The sequence below is a fragment of the Glycine max genome, chromosome 10 (genome assembly GCF_000004515.6).
Source record: "Glycine max cultivar Williams 82 chromosome 10, Glycine_max_v4.0, whole genome shotgun sequence".
In the NCBI taxonomy this organism is placed as follows: domain Eukaryota; kingdom Viridiplantae; phylum Streptophyta; class Magnoliopsida; order Fabales; family Fabaceae; genus Glycine; species Glycine max.
The window spans coordinates 23,663,757-23,679,086 of record NC_038246.2 but is presented as its reverse complement, the minus strand read 5'-3'; positions in this window follow the sequence as shown (position 1 = coordinate 23,679,086).

Genomic DNA, 15,330 nt, shown 5'->3' with positions numbered 1-15,330 from the left:
AGGTAAGGGATGGGTTATTTACAATTGGGAATTAAAGAAAACATGTGTAGGGATCCTTAGAGTATCAATTGGAATAGGTTTTGGGGTGTTTCTATAAATTTTGATTCTATCTTTATAATTATAACTGTGAATTCTATATGTTTGACGAACCAATTGATGTGAAATTGATGCGTTCTTATGTTGAGTGTAAATCCTAAAAAAATGAGTTCTTTTTATTAACGTGAACTATACTTTAAATAGTATTATTTTTAATGGCTTATTTTATATGAATTATTACCTTATTCTATATCTTCCCAAGATGACGATCAACATGTTATGCGTGTGTATATATATATATATATATATATATATATATATATATATATATATATATATATATATATATATATATATATATATATATATATATATATATATATATAATAAATTAAACACAGTTGTAAGGTTAATGCCTAGTAGTAATTTCTTTGATGTAATCTTAAATTAATTGTTATAGAAATTCTTTTATTAAAAATAATGTAGTTTTAATTACTATACTCATATACATATATATGTTTGGTGTCACACAAATATTATTATTGTGTGATGTGTATATGAGTTATGAGGTGTAATAAGTTATTATAATGACATTATAATATTATTATGAAGATTAAGTAGTACAAAGTTGAATGTGTCAATTTGTGAGATACATGTAAATATGAGATGTTAGACTGTGAGCATGATATTTGATTGTGAATAAGTGTGTGTGTTTGACACTTGATGTGATATTAATTATATTGTGAGCTATGAATTATACAATAACCCGACAAATGTTGATATTGAAAAAAATGTTTATGCGCAATGTTAAAGATAAAATGTAGGTTTCCTATTTAGGAACCAGTGTTAAAGAGAAAATGTAGGTTTTCTATTCAGGAACCAGTGTTAAATTGTAGCGCAATTTTGTTAAACGTATTTAAAACACGAGTGTGAGGTCGTGGGTATTGTATAATTCATGAGCAGTGTCTACTTGCAAAAAATGATTTTTAGGGGTTGGACCCGAATCAGGAGGGAGAGGCCCTGACAGACTCTTCGGAGTGTAGGCCTTAGGGGTCACCCAGTTTGAGTGCTTCTTTAAGCTTGTGTCGATCCCACATGGTTGGAACATTCTCGCAAAACAGCATGACCCTGACTGGTCTCCCTATGATTTTACTTAGTGAGAGTGACTTGACATACCCATTGTGTGGTGTCTCTTGTTATGTACTCTTAAGCGCCCCAGGGTGGTTTTTCATTGATATGGTACCACATTGCATATAGGCTTGAGTCTTAGCATAACTGTTGCATAACGCCTGCTAATTGTTCATTATGAAATTGATGTGTTATTATGTCTTGATCAGATTATGTGATTCATGTGCAATGTGATTGATGATTGAAAAGTGAATTTTAAATGACAAAATGATGGAATTACGTGAGTTATGTTTAAGTAAGTTGTCCCTCATTTATATGATATGTATATCTAGTTATATTTTTTCTCTATTAGTTAGGAATGTGATAACTCACTCCTTGTGTGTTGTTTGTGTTTGGATCCTGTGATGATCTTGAACTTTGTGTTCGGGGGAGCAGATGATTAGGTGAATTGCTTTAAGGAACCTTGTGATGAAGGACGTCGGGACAGAACGCTCTGGTAGGATGTGACATTGGGGTATAGGGTTTTATATTAATTGTATGAAGTCTTAGACGACCTTGTTTGAGTTAAGATGACTTTATTATTTATTTGAACAAGTTTGAATATGATGTAGAAGAAAGTGAATGTGAGCCTTTTACCCCTTTGAAAGACTTATTTTTAAAAATGTTTTAAAAATACTTTTAATTAATATTTGAATTTTTATTCCTTTGTTAGTATATATGTAAGGGGTAGAGGGTGTCACATTTATAATTGATAAATTGAATATGTGATGAATTATGAGATAACATGTTGCTTTGAGATTATAACATTGTTATTGAGATTGAGTATAAAAGCAAAGTTGAGCATGTGTTTATTTGCGAGATACACGTAAACATGTGATGATGGATAATGACATTGCGAGATGTTTAATTGTGGACATGAGATATGGTTGTGAATAAGTGTGTGGTTAATACTTGATGTGCAAATTACTTGTGTTGTGAGTTGTGAATTATACAATAACCCAACTGGTGTTTACCTTGAGAAAAATGTTTATGTGCGAGGTATTAAAACAAAAGTGTAGGGTTCCAAGTTAGGAACTTGAGGTGTTAAATTGTAGCTCAATGTGTTAAATATGTTTGAAAACAAGTGTGAGGTCGTGTGTATTGTATAATTCATGAGTAGTGTCTGCATGCAAATTTTTTTTAGGGGTTGGACCTGAATGAGGAAGGTGAGACCCTAATGGATTCTTTGGAGTCTAGGCCTTGGGGGTAAATACACTTGGTTTGAATGCTTCTTTAAGCCTATGTTGATCCCATATGGTTGGAACATTCTCGCAAAACAGAGTGACCCTGATTGGTCACCTTATGATTTTACTTAGTGAGAGTGGCCTGACATATCCATTGTGTGGTGTGTCTTGTTATATACTTCTAAGTGTCCTGGTGTTGTTTATCATTGACATGGTGTCACATTGCATATACTTGAGTCTTAGTAAACGCTTGTGAATTGTTTATTATGAAATTGATGAGTGTTGTTACGTCTTGAATCGAGTGTGTGATTTATGTGTAACGTGATTGGAGATTGAAAAATGAATTTTAAATGATAAAGAGGTGAAGTGACGTGGATTGTATTAAGTTAAGCTATGTTATAAATACTTCTATAATTTATATTGATTATGTATTTGTTTATTTGTATTTTATTTATAAATATGATAACTCACTGTTGGATTTCCCCTGCGGTTACTTTTTGTTCCACTTTTTCTTCGTACAAATATATTCAAGGGAAATCCGGTTTTTCAGAAAGCACACCAGATCGTAAAGTATTTAAAAATTAAAATGGATGAATCTGAGTATCGAACACAGGGAACTAATGTTAGCCTGAGTTAAGTTCAGAAATGAAGCATTGCTGAGAGAACATGTATGATTGATAATTTCAAACTGAATTTAAACTAAACCTTTATGCTAAAAACTATAAGATGCAGGGTAAGTAAAAGTGACAGCACTAGGTACAAATGTTGGGTCTTTCTAACAAACAAGCTGATGCATATAAATATATTTCTCTAATCAATCATGCTCTTGTGTTCTATCCTGTAGCCTAATTTACTAAACTTCGATCCCTCGTTAGACCGAATCAATCCAAGCTTCGTCCTCAGATCCCTCTTGTTGGACTAGACCCAATTTAGACAACCCTCTTAGGTTTAGACTAACTTAAACTGAGTTTCGTCCGCAGATCCCTCTTGTAAGACTAGGCCTAGACTAAACAACATTATTGTAACAACATAATTAAAACCAAAAGTTAATCCGCAGATCCCTCTTGTAAGACTAAGTTCGATCCTACTTCAATTAAGTTCTAAGGCAATAATACATTTCCCAATGCTAAAGTCACCTAACTATGCACACAAATGGATGATCAGACCAAAAGCATACAAACATTAAGCATTGAAGGAAGCATTGGACACAGAAAACATAATCAATTAGATATTAAGTATTTACATCAGTTGTTCATTAGAAATCCCCAACTAGGGTGTTTAGCCAGCCATTATAGAAGAAACCCTAACAATAATAATAAGCTTACAAAACCTAGGTATCTTTGCAAAAACTGCTCCTCTTGTTGCCTCCGGAGCTTTTTTTCCCAAAATAGGCATTGTGGTATGCTCTGGAATATGTGCAAATCATCTGCTTACCCTAATTCTGCACAAAACAGGCTTTAAATAGGCTCTGAATTCGCAACGTTGCGCTTAGCGCCACCCTCGCGCTTAGCGTGAGTAAGTGGGTTTGAGCTTAGCGCCAATTGTGCGCTGAGCCTGGCTGAAGACAACTGCTGCGCTTAGCGCACTGATCTCGCGCTTAGTGTGCGACCTTGATATTGATGTCCTGCCGGATTCTTCTATCGCGCTAAGCACGCTGAAGCTGTGCTTAGCGGTGGATGTGCGCTTAGCCCAATGATGAGCTAAGCTCAACTGTAACTTTTGGCACTTCATGACTTAGCCTCTTTTTCACTTGAAATTGCTCATATCTCATCATTAAATCCAATGGACATATTCTAGAGACAGCTTTATCCACAAAACAAAATTTATTTACAAAAATCACTACAAAATAACCATAAATTGGGGAACTATACAAGTTTTGAAAAATGTTTTGTATACAAAAGTTAGTCATATAAGACGACTAACAAACTCCCCCAAATTTACAGTTTTGCTTGTCCTCAAGCAAAGAAAGAAAAACTCACTTGTCCTCAAGTGACACAGACAGTGGTCAATCAAAAGAAAATGGTGTCTGATTCATAAAGGAATTCAACCATATGAGCTGAATATCATGGAATGCTTAAATCAATCACTTCTCCCAAGCATGCAGCTTTCCAAAGAAAGGAGCATAAGCATTAGAGTCACAGCTGAAATAAGCTAGTAAGCATGACAAAAATCAAGGAAGGATCATCAACCAAAACCTCACAGCCATTGTTTCACTCAAGCTTAAGTGTTTAGGCTTATTCCATCATAAACAACCAACACAAGTTCCAACCTTTGCATTTCATCTCATATCATACAATAATGAACACACAAAGTTGAATCCGAAGGACTTTCTAGGCTTGTAATGGGGTTAGGCTACCAACAAATCATGGTTTTTCTAGGATTCAAAAGCTTAGGCTCTAGGAGAGCATTCATCCATAGAATAACTTTCACTTTTTCATTCATTCCTAACCCATACTCGCCCTTTATTTAGGCACTTAGCTTTCATTCATTATTTTGCAGCATACACACTTATTAATTTCATTTGTACTTACAGTTTTTTTTTGCACACATAAAACATTATATACATAAACAGTGTGTGTATACTATTTTCTTTGACCATTTCAATTCTTACCCAGTGCCTCTCCTATATTTGGGACAAATTTACCTTGATAATAACTCCCCCAAATTTGGGACAAATTTGCTTTGAGCCTAGCTTCTGTGGATGATGCAACTGAATAGGCTCCAGGTTCAATCAATCAATAAATTCATTCAGCTCAAACTGGGTGCAAGGGATAATTCATTCAAACATATGGTCAACTTTTTGGCTAAGTGGCTATTCATAATCAAACATGGCCTTCATCATCCTCAAATTCATGCATCCAGTCCATACTTCAGAGATTGACACAAAAATCAGTACTAAATGATAGTCATTTCTCTCAAAATTTAAGGATCACACTCTCACCGGGATACGGTTAATGCATTCCTTCACAATCAATCTGACAACCAACTAACATTTTCAGACATACTTCCAATCACATGCTCATTCTCTTCTAATGACTGCAAACTTGATCAAAACAATCATCTAATCATCCCAATCCATTCAATTCATACATTTGCTCAATCAAATCATTTTCAAACACTCATTTCATACCAAACAAGCCACTACATACAAAGTTCAACCAATTCACTATTCAATCAAGCTTTTTGTACAAGCAAACAAACAACTACACTATTGAAATTTAAATGCTGAAATTTAAAGAACTAAAACATAAAAGCTGAAATTTAAATGACATAAATCATAAAATAATTGAAAATAAACTAAAGTGTTCAGAATGCAAAAATTTAAACGTCCTGCTCCTCCTGTGGCTGGTCTTCATTAAGATCCAGTGATGGAGCTGCTGATGAATCTTGTATAAGCTGCTCAGGCTCCGCCATTGGTGCAGCATCCTCAGGTATATGTGCAGGGGTTAGAGATGGCTATGGAGTCTGATCTAGAGTATTCTCCTCCTCTGCAGCTGTTGGTGCTAGTGCTGGTGGCTCCTCAGTCATAGGCTCCTGGGCTGCAGAGGCTCCACCCCCTTCAGAAGAAGAGGTTTGGTCTCCTGGCCAGGCCACATGAGCCTCAAACTCCTCCATGCTCGTAGTGGAGGGCAATCCCAAGCCCGGAAGGCTCTGCATGATAATGGACTGCCCCCTGTGGATGCTCTGGAGCATGGAGTGCAGCATCTGCGGTGTAAAAATAAAATCTGATGGTCCTGCAGATATATGAGCTGGAAGTGGAATCTGTATCGGTGTATGAGGAATAACTACAATTTGAGTGGATGAAAAAGGGGGTATTGAAGAAGAAGAAGGTGCTGGTGCCTTTGGTGGTGCAGAAGTAGAAGGGGCCTCAGATCTCTTACTCCTAGCCTTCCTGGGTCCTCTGAAAGTTACTGTTGGATCATCAAGATTCCAACAGTTCTTCTTAATATATGCCAAATTAATGGCAGGACTCAGGCTCCCCAGGGACCTCAAATCTAACTGAACTCCCCTATCCTTACATAAAGCTGTGATCAAGGCAGGGAATCCTAGTCTGGATGTGTCATGCTGTGCTATGAGGTAGATATGGTGGGAGATGAGGTACCCCACATTCATGTCCATCTTCATGATGATGCCATAAATGGGTTTAGCTCTGTCAAGAGTGACATCAGAAGTGTGGGAAGTGGGAATAAGGTTTGAAAAGGAAAGAACGCTCCAAGTTCGAGCAAGCATGGCCATGTTCTTCCTCAGAATCTTCAAAGGCTACCCATCAGCATTAAGCTCGAATCCCCTCCCTGGGATACAGAGCTTAGCAGCTAACTCCTGAGGATCAGGCCTCGGGAGTGCAAATCTAGAGTAAGCACAAAGGGTTTCCCCCTCTTCCACTACAACATGGGTCTTCAAAAATGTGTTAAGAGTATCCTCATCAAACTTAATCAAATGACCTCTCACCCTCACCTGCTTAGGTGATTTGTCCTCGGGGTCATAGAGGTTTGCATAGAATTCTTTTACAATGGCAACATCAATATTGCCGTCTAGAAAGTCAGTCAACTCCTCATCCCAATGGCGTCTCTCGAGTTCCTCCTCGAACTCATCAAACTCTGTATAGTAGACTACCACATTCCTTTCTGGTAAAAGCTTACGAGGCACCACAATGTCAGTGTATCTCTCCCAAGATACACTTATAAATACTTCTATAATTTATATTGATTATGTATTTGTTTATTTGTATTTTATTTATAAATATGATAACTCACTGTTGGATTTCCCCTACGGTTACTTTTTGTTCCACTTTTTCTTCGTACAAATATATTCAAGGGAAATCCAATTTTCCAGAAAGCGCACCGAATCGTCAAGTATTTAAAAATTAAAACGAATGAATCTGAGTATCGAACACAGGGAATTAATGTTAGCCTGAGTTAAGTTCAGAAATGAAGCATTGTTGAGAGAACATGTCTGATTGATAATTTCAAACAGAATTTAAACTAAACCTTTATGCTAAAAACTATAAGATGCAGGGTAAGTAAAAGTGACAGCAGTAGGTAGAAATGTTGGGTCTTTCTAACAAACAAGTTGATGCATATAAATATATTTCTCTAATCAATCATGCTCTTGTGTTCTATGTTGTAGCCTAAATTACTAAACCTCGATCCCTCGTCAGACCGAATCAATCCAAGCTTCGTCCTCAGATCCCTCTTGTTGACAAGGCCCAATTTAGACGACCCTCTTAAGTTTAGACTAACTTAAACTGAGTTTCGTCCGCAAATACCTCCTGTAAGACTAGACTCAGCTCAAGCAGCTTACGAAAGTTTAGCCTAATTTAGCCTAAGCTTCGTTTGCAGATCCCTCTTGTAAGACTAGGTCTAGACTAAACAGCATTATTGTAACAACATAATTAAAACCAAAACTTAATCCGCAGATCCCTCTTGTAAGACTAAGTTCGATCTTGCTTCAATCAAGTTCTAAGGCAACAATACATTTCCTAATGCTAAAGTCACCTAACTATGCACACAAATGGATGATCAGACCAAAAGCATACAAACATTAAGCATTGAAGGAAGCATTGGACACAGAAAACATAATCAATTAGATATTAAGTATTTACATCAGTTGTTCATTAGAAATCCCCGACTAGGGTGTTTAGCGAGCCATTACAAAAGAAACCCTAACAATAATAATAAGCTTACAAAACCTAGGTATCTCTGCAAAAGTTACTCCTCTTGCTGCCTCCAGAGCTCTTTTCCCGAAATAGGCACTGTGGTGTGCTCTAAAATCTGTGCAAATCATTTGCTTACTCTAATTTTGCACAAAACAGGCTAAATAGGCTCTGAATTCGCAACGTTGAGCTTAGCGCGAGTAAGTGGGTTTGAGCTTAGCGCCAGTTGTGCGTTGAGCCTGATTGAAGACAACTGCTGTGCTTAGCGCACTGATCTCGCGCTTAGCGCGCGACCTTGATATTGATGACCTGACAGATTCTTTTGTCGCGCTAAGCACGCTGAAGCTGCACGTAGCGGTGGATGTGCGCTTAGCCCACTGATGAGCTAAGCTCAACTGTAACTTTTGACACTTCATGACTTAGCCTCTTTTTCACCTGAAATTGCACATGTCTTATCATTAAATCCAATGGACATATTCTAGAGACAACTTTATCCATAAAACAAAAATTTATTTACAAAAATCACTAAAAAATAACCATAAATTGGGGAACTATACAAGTTTTGGAAAATGTTTTCTATACAAAAGTTAGTTGTATAAGACGACTAACACTCACTCCTTTTGTGTTGTTTGTGTTTGGATCCTGTGATGATCTCGAACCTTGTGTTCGTGGGAGTAGATGAGTAAGTGGATGACTTTAAAGAACCGCGTGCTAGAGAATGCTGAGACACAATGCTCTGATAGGATGTGACGTTGGAGCATGAGTTTGTAGTTCAATTGCATGATATTATTTTACTTTATTTCATTCTACTGCAGAACAAGATTTCTTTTGTAAACTTTGACGGCCTTGTTCTGAGCCGGATATGTTTTTATTAAGATTTATGTGGTAATAGTAAAGCGAATGTGATCCTTTTACTCACATGACTCTTTTGTGCTTAAAATAAAATCATTTTAGTTAATTCGACATTTTAAATGTTTTTCTTATTTATATGTATGTCGGGGTAGACGGTGTCACAATTATAATTGAAAAAAAGTAAATTACAATGATTAAAAATAAACAAAATATCCTATAAGGATAAAAATTGAAAAACACAAACTTGGGACTAAAATTAGAAAATGAACTTACATGGATCAAAAACAAATTCTAACTTAGAGGGACCATAAACATATTTAAGTCTTCTTTTTATTGAATTTAGACTTAAGTATGTTTTTAGTCCTTGTAAGTTTGTACTTTTTCATTTTTTGTCTCTGTAATTTCATTTTTCTAATTTTAGTCCTTGTAAGTTGACATTATTTCAATTTTGTGTTAAGTCTAGATGGTCAATTATACTCTACCTGGACGATCCATCCATACCCTTAGTTTTGATGATTACAAAGATATAGATTATTGAATGACTAATGATTTATTCTTAAGTGGAACAAGACTTACTACATATGAGCAAACACGATAATAAGCATTTATACTATGCTCTTATTAGTTGTCGTCCATTCACACTCAGAAACTTGTGTTTTTTTATTAAGAATTACATTCAGCATCCAACACGTTGTTATAAACTAACATTCACTCATTTGTGAAAACTAGTGTCCATACACAATGTTCCTTTATTCACATCCAATGGACTTATTCACTTGCACAAATTATTTTATATCATGTACAAAGTGACGTCCAATCATGTATTTGATTCATGTTAGCTATAAAGGGAATTGTGCACACTTATCTTTAGTAAATTTAGTTTGTCTCTTATTTTGAATTGATAACATTTGAATTTCAAGTATAAAAGGACAAAATAGAAGATAATAGAAGAAATACGAAGAAATATTCTTGTAAGTTGTTTTTGTTGTGTTGGAAGGAGTACATGTTGTTGTTTGTACTTTATTCCTTCTCTTTCCACAATAATGCGACACATTACAATGTCTCTAGCTGTGAGAAACCAGCCATATCAAGGCAAGCGAAAATCCCATAATGGATCTTTTCTCTGAAGTCTATAAAAGGCGACTCAAGCTCTGTTGTTCAACACAAGAAAATGAAGAGAAAAACTAGCAAGAGAATTTGAAGTGATATTTTTGTCAAGTCATTGGATGATACATTTTTGTGGTTAAGATTGTTTATTCTTTGCTTTGCAAATCCATTTCATTGTATTCGAGCTTAAGTATTTATCCACTCTATTGAATGTTTTGAATCTATGTATTCAGTTCAAAACTTGTTGCTTGTGAAAGCCAGGAGTGACCACTTAGTGTTAAATAATACTTTGGTATTCTTATATTCATGGGAAGTCTAAGAGGTATGCCAAAAGTGACTTAGAGAATACTATTGTAATTAAGAGTGACAAGATAAAATACTTGTTTGAAATTAGATTTTGATTCATAGAACCCTTTAGTGATTTGTAAAGGAGAATTGAACATAGTTCTATTTGAGTGAACAATATAAACTTAAGTGTTTCTACTTCACTCCAAAGGTATTTGATTAGTATTCTCTTGTGCTTATTTGGAAACACTTTTCAACACAAGTTTGCACTTGAAAACCGTTGTGAAAACTCTGCTTTATCATCATTGTACAACTATATGTTTTGGAGCATGGTGTTCTTTGGTTCGGGATTATTTCATCGCACTTGATTGGATTAACGGGTTGTCGTATCTTGGGAGAAGAATGCATGAATATTAATTTATTCCACCAGTGCAGTGAGGTGTTTTCTCTCTAAGGATAGCACATAGCACACTTCAACCTAGGTTCTTTTAAACTTGTCTACTATTAAATTTTATACTTTGTATTAGTTGATTATTATAAACTTTGTATGGGTTATGATTCTATTTGAACTTATTCTAGTGCTATACTTATTGTTTATGACTTCCTAATTATTTATCTAACAATTGGTTGTTAGTCTAGTAGTGACTAGTTGTCTTAGTGAAATCTCATCTTGAAGGGTGATGACTTGACGTAACCCAAGGCTGGAATGAATTAGTGTAAAAATATTTGTACACTCTTCTTTCTTCTTCCTTTACCTTGTTTTTGCACATATATGATATTTGTCTTTGTTTAATCACTAAACCAGAAAACCTTTTCTAACTAACGCTTAAACTAAACTTGTTTTCATCAATAAAAGCTTTAAACGGTAAAAGAACATATTTTCAGAACTAGTTGCATTTTCATTCTGAGCAACTTGAATTTCTATTCTGAACTCAGAAGAGTTCTTCATTCTTGATTCTGAACTAACATTAGTAACCCTTTTTTTTCAAAGGAAGCATAAAAATTTTTAAAACCCCAATTCAACCTCTCTTCTTGTGGTATTTTTGTCACTTTAGTTTTATTGTTGTATTGTTTAGTGTCCACAAAATACACCTGACAACTTACATGGCACTTTTAGACAGGGACTTGTAGCTACACATTATCTACAAGGTACAATTATCTACTAGCTTTTATCTATAAGCTAAAATTTATCTCCAACATTATCTACAAGCTACCGACTATTATCTATAAGCTGAAAATTATTTGCAAAGGCTATAACAGCCCCTACAAACAAGGACTTGTAGCTACGCTCTGTTGGATCAAGTGGCCTCGGAATAATTAAGAAGGGGGGATTGAATTAATTATTAGTGAACCTTTACTAATTATAAAAAAAACTTATCCTTCTTAAAGTTACTAGATTCAATTAGGCTTTTACTACTAAGTTAAGAAAGTAAATAACAGAAATAGAAACTTAACCAAAAGTAAAAGCGATAATTAAAAGTGCACAGCGGAAATTAAAGAGTGTAGGGAAGAAGAAGACAAACACAAGAGTTTTATACTGGTTCGACAATAACCCGTGCCTACATCCAGTCCCCAAGCGACCTGCGGTCCTTGAGATTTCTTTTCAACCTTGTAAAAACCTTTACAAGCAAAGATCCACAAGGGATGTACCCTCCCTTGTTATCTTTGAACAACCAAGTGGATGTACCCTCCACTTGAACTGATCCACAAGAGATGTACCCTCTCTTGTTCTCAGTTACAACAACCCAAGTAGATGTACCCTCTACTTGTACCACAAAGGATGTACCCTCCAATGTGTTGACAAAGTTCTTAGGCGGTTAGTCCTTTGAAACTTTGTGAAGGGGAAACAAAAGATATCTCAGGCGGTTAGTCCTTTGAAATCGTTTGTTTAAGGGAAAGGGAAGAATAAAAAGAATTCTTAGACTGTGTCGTTTTGAATTCTTTGAAAAGGGAGAAGGGAGACACAAAAGAATTCAGACGGTTAGTCCTTTGTTCTTTTGGAAAAGGGAGAAGAGAGACACAAAAAGAATTCAGGCGGTTAGTCCTTGTCGAATTCTTTTTGGCAAAGTGAGAAGAGAGACACAAAAGAATTCAGACAGTTAGTCCTTCGTTCTTTTGTCAAAGGGAGAAGAGAGACAAAAAAAGAATTCAGGCGATTAGTTCTTGGCGAATTCTTTTTGGCAAAGGGAGAAGAGAATAAAAAGATATAGCACACTTTTGTTTTCTGTAAAATAACAAAGTTTGGAAACCAGAAAACTCAGAAAAATTTTGACAAAGGAAAAAGAAGAAGAAGTTCAAAGAGATTCAAAGGTTGTAAAAGAATATCTGAAAAAAGTTATATCAAGTGTATAAAATGCAAGTCAAGGTCTTGCTTTTATAGACTCTTCATGTTTGGTCAAGAAAACCATTGGAAGAGTTATAACCTTGAGAAAATCTTGAGAAAACCATTGGAAGAGTTACATCTCTTGATTTTTATTCAAAACTTGTCACTGGTAATCAATTGCCAAAACCATGTAATCGATTACACAAAGCATTTTATGAAAAGATGTGACTCTTCACAATTGAATTTGAATTTCAACGTTTAGATACACTGGTAATCGATTACCAATATATTGTAATCGATTACACCATTTAAAAAACAATTGGAACGTTGCAAATTCAATTAAAAGCTTTTGAAATCAAACTTTGCCACTGGTAATCAATTACAGGAAACTGGTAATCGATTACCAGAGAGTAAAAACTCTGGTAACTAAGAAAATTTTGAGAAAAAATCTTTTGAAAAACAAACTGTGCTATGTTTGTTTTTTGAAAAATCTTTTCACTACTTCCCTTGTGAAGTCTTCTTGATTTCTTCTCTTGAATCTTGAATTAATCTTCTCTTGAATCTTGAAATCAAACTTCTCTTGATTCTTGAATCTTCTTGATTTCTTCTCATGAAATTTGAAATTTATCTTGATCTTGAACTTGTTGGCTGAATCTTGAAATCATTCTTTGGACTTTTTGTCATCATCTTTGTCATCATCAAAACTACTTGAATCAACTTGATTCATCATCATGAAGCTTGCTTCTACACGCTCCACTCCTATAAATACCAAGTTCCATCGAACTCTCAACATATCCAACACACTCCAGCACACGGACAACACGCCTATGCATATCTCTTTATCGCTCACTCAAGTTTACATTCAAGCATATACTTGCTTTATCTTCTAACTCATATACTTACTTGAACGTCAGAGTCCTTTGTTTTGTAGGTCCTTCCTTTTGTCCTCTCGACAAAGGCCCCTCTCAAAGCCAACGTGTGAAGTCCAGGAGCCCACTTTGGCCATATCCACCTTGACTTGTCCTAGCTCTGGATTTTGGTAAGTACACTTGCCAATGGAGGCTATGATTCTGCATAGGAATTTGCAAAAAAAAAATAAAATCCAACAGAAGCATGCAACAATAGTAGATGTATATGAAAAGCATATTGTAAAAGATGGCAGAATATCTTGTTCCAAATGTGAAATAACACGATCTGGTTTTCAGTTATTAAAAGTGCCAAAAATGGAAATAAAAAAGACAAGAAAAATTATCACAATTGAAGCACATTACACACTGACTTGCTTCAGACACCCAACAATTGAAACAATTTGTTTAAATAATCAGAGCCACAGTAAAGGGGTGATGCAGTGAAGCCAACAATTATGGATGACTAAAGTGAGTAGCATTGGCTATATACATAGGGGAGGCTAACAATATTGATGCTGAAAGTATGTGAATAACAGTGTTATCTAATGACATCGGATTAACTCTTGGATGGAAAAGGGAATAATGAAGATGAGATAATGTACATAGCTAGTTTAGAGCCAAAAAGATTATCTCATAGCAACTTTCTGGATGCTTTAGTTAATTTGAACTGAGAATCTCATGCAACCACTCTAACATTCCCATTACATGTTGGTATCAAAAGAATTAAGCATCTAAACTGTATCGAAAGACCACCTCACTGCAAGAACCAAGGATCAATGTTTATGTCCAATTCATATTTTAATGAGGGCATTGGTGAGGTATTAGTAATTTATTATACTATCTATGTTGGTGACTGCTCACATTCATTAATTGCTTCAGCTTCATTTCAATGCTGTAAACCCCTCTAAGTTTCTACAAGTAACAACAATTAAGGTTTGGGAGTCATGAAACTGATGACAAGCAATGCTTGATGACAAGTGAAATTGACTCAACTGCATTCTCCAACAACTAAACATTATGACTCGAAAACTGCACAAGCCTCTATAACCATCGCAGAGTTGCATAGGATCATTTGGCCTTGAGTTCCTATTTGACCATCAAAATAAGCAATTTCCCACATAGTGTACATACCTGGTTGAATTCCTAGACCTTTTAATTTCTGGAATAATGCAATTTCCTTATCAATATGTTTGTTTTTGCATAAACTGTCTAATAAGGACGTGCAAGTGATTACATTAGCTGGTTAGCTTCTATTGTACATCTCATCAATAAGAGATTCTCCCTTATTTGCATAAAGCATCAATACGAGAATTGTACGTCAGTGTATGATAAATCATATTTGTTTGTAGCATTTCTTTAAAGAATATTCTTGCCCTTGCCCACCCCCACCCTATTTTGCATAATCCATCAATCATGAGATTATTGCTGCAAAGATTAGGAGTAACTTGCAAAAGATTTTTGGCGAACAAATAATCCCTGGTCCATGCCATTCTGAAGGTCAATTAACATTACTTCTGGCCACAACGTACTTGTGGAAGAAAGTGGTTGGAAGTTCTATCTTGCTCCATGAAGATGAACTAACTGAAAATACAACACCCTTCTCGTTTACCTTTGTCAATGTAGACAAGTAATCTAGATATTCTAAACTTGTTTGGAATTAATTTACAAAAAGAAGTTCCAATGCACCCATCCCCTTGTCCAGACCGTTTGCATTGGATAACATAGAGCAGGGTGTAGAAATTGAATACAGAACCAGGGGGTTTATAATACTCCTACACCATGCTCAACCAATTGAGTTAGACTCTCTTGGTATTC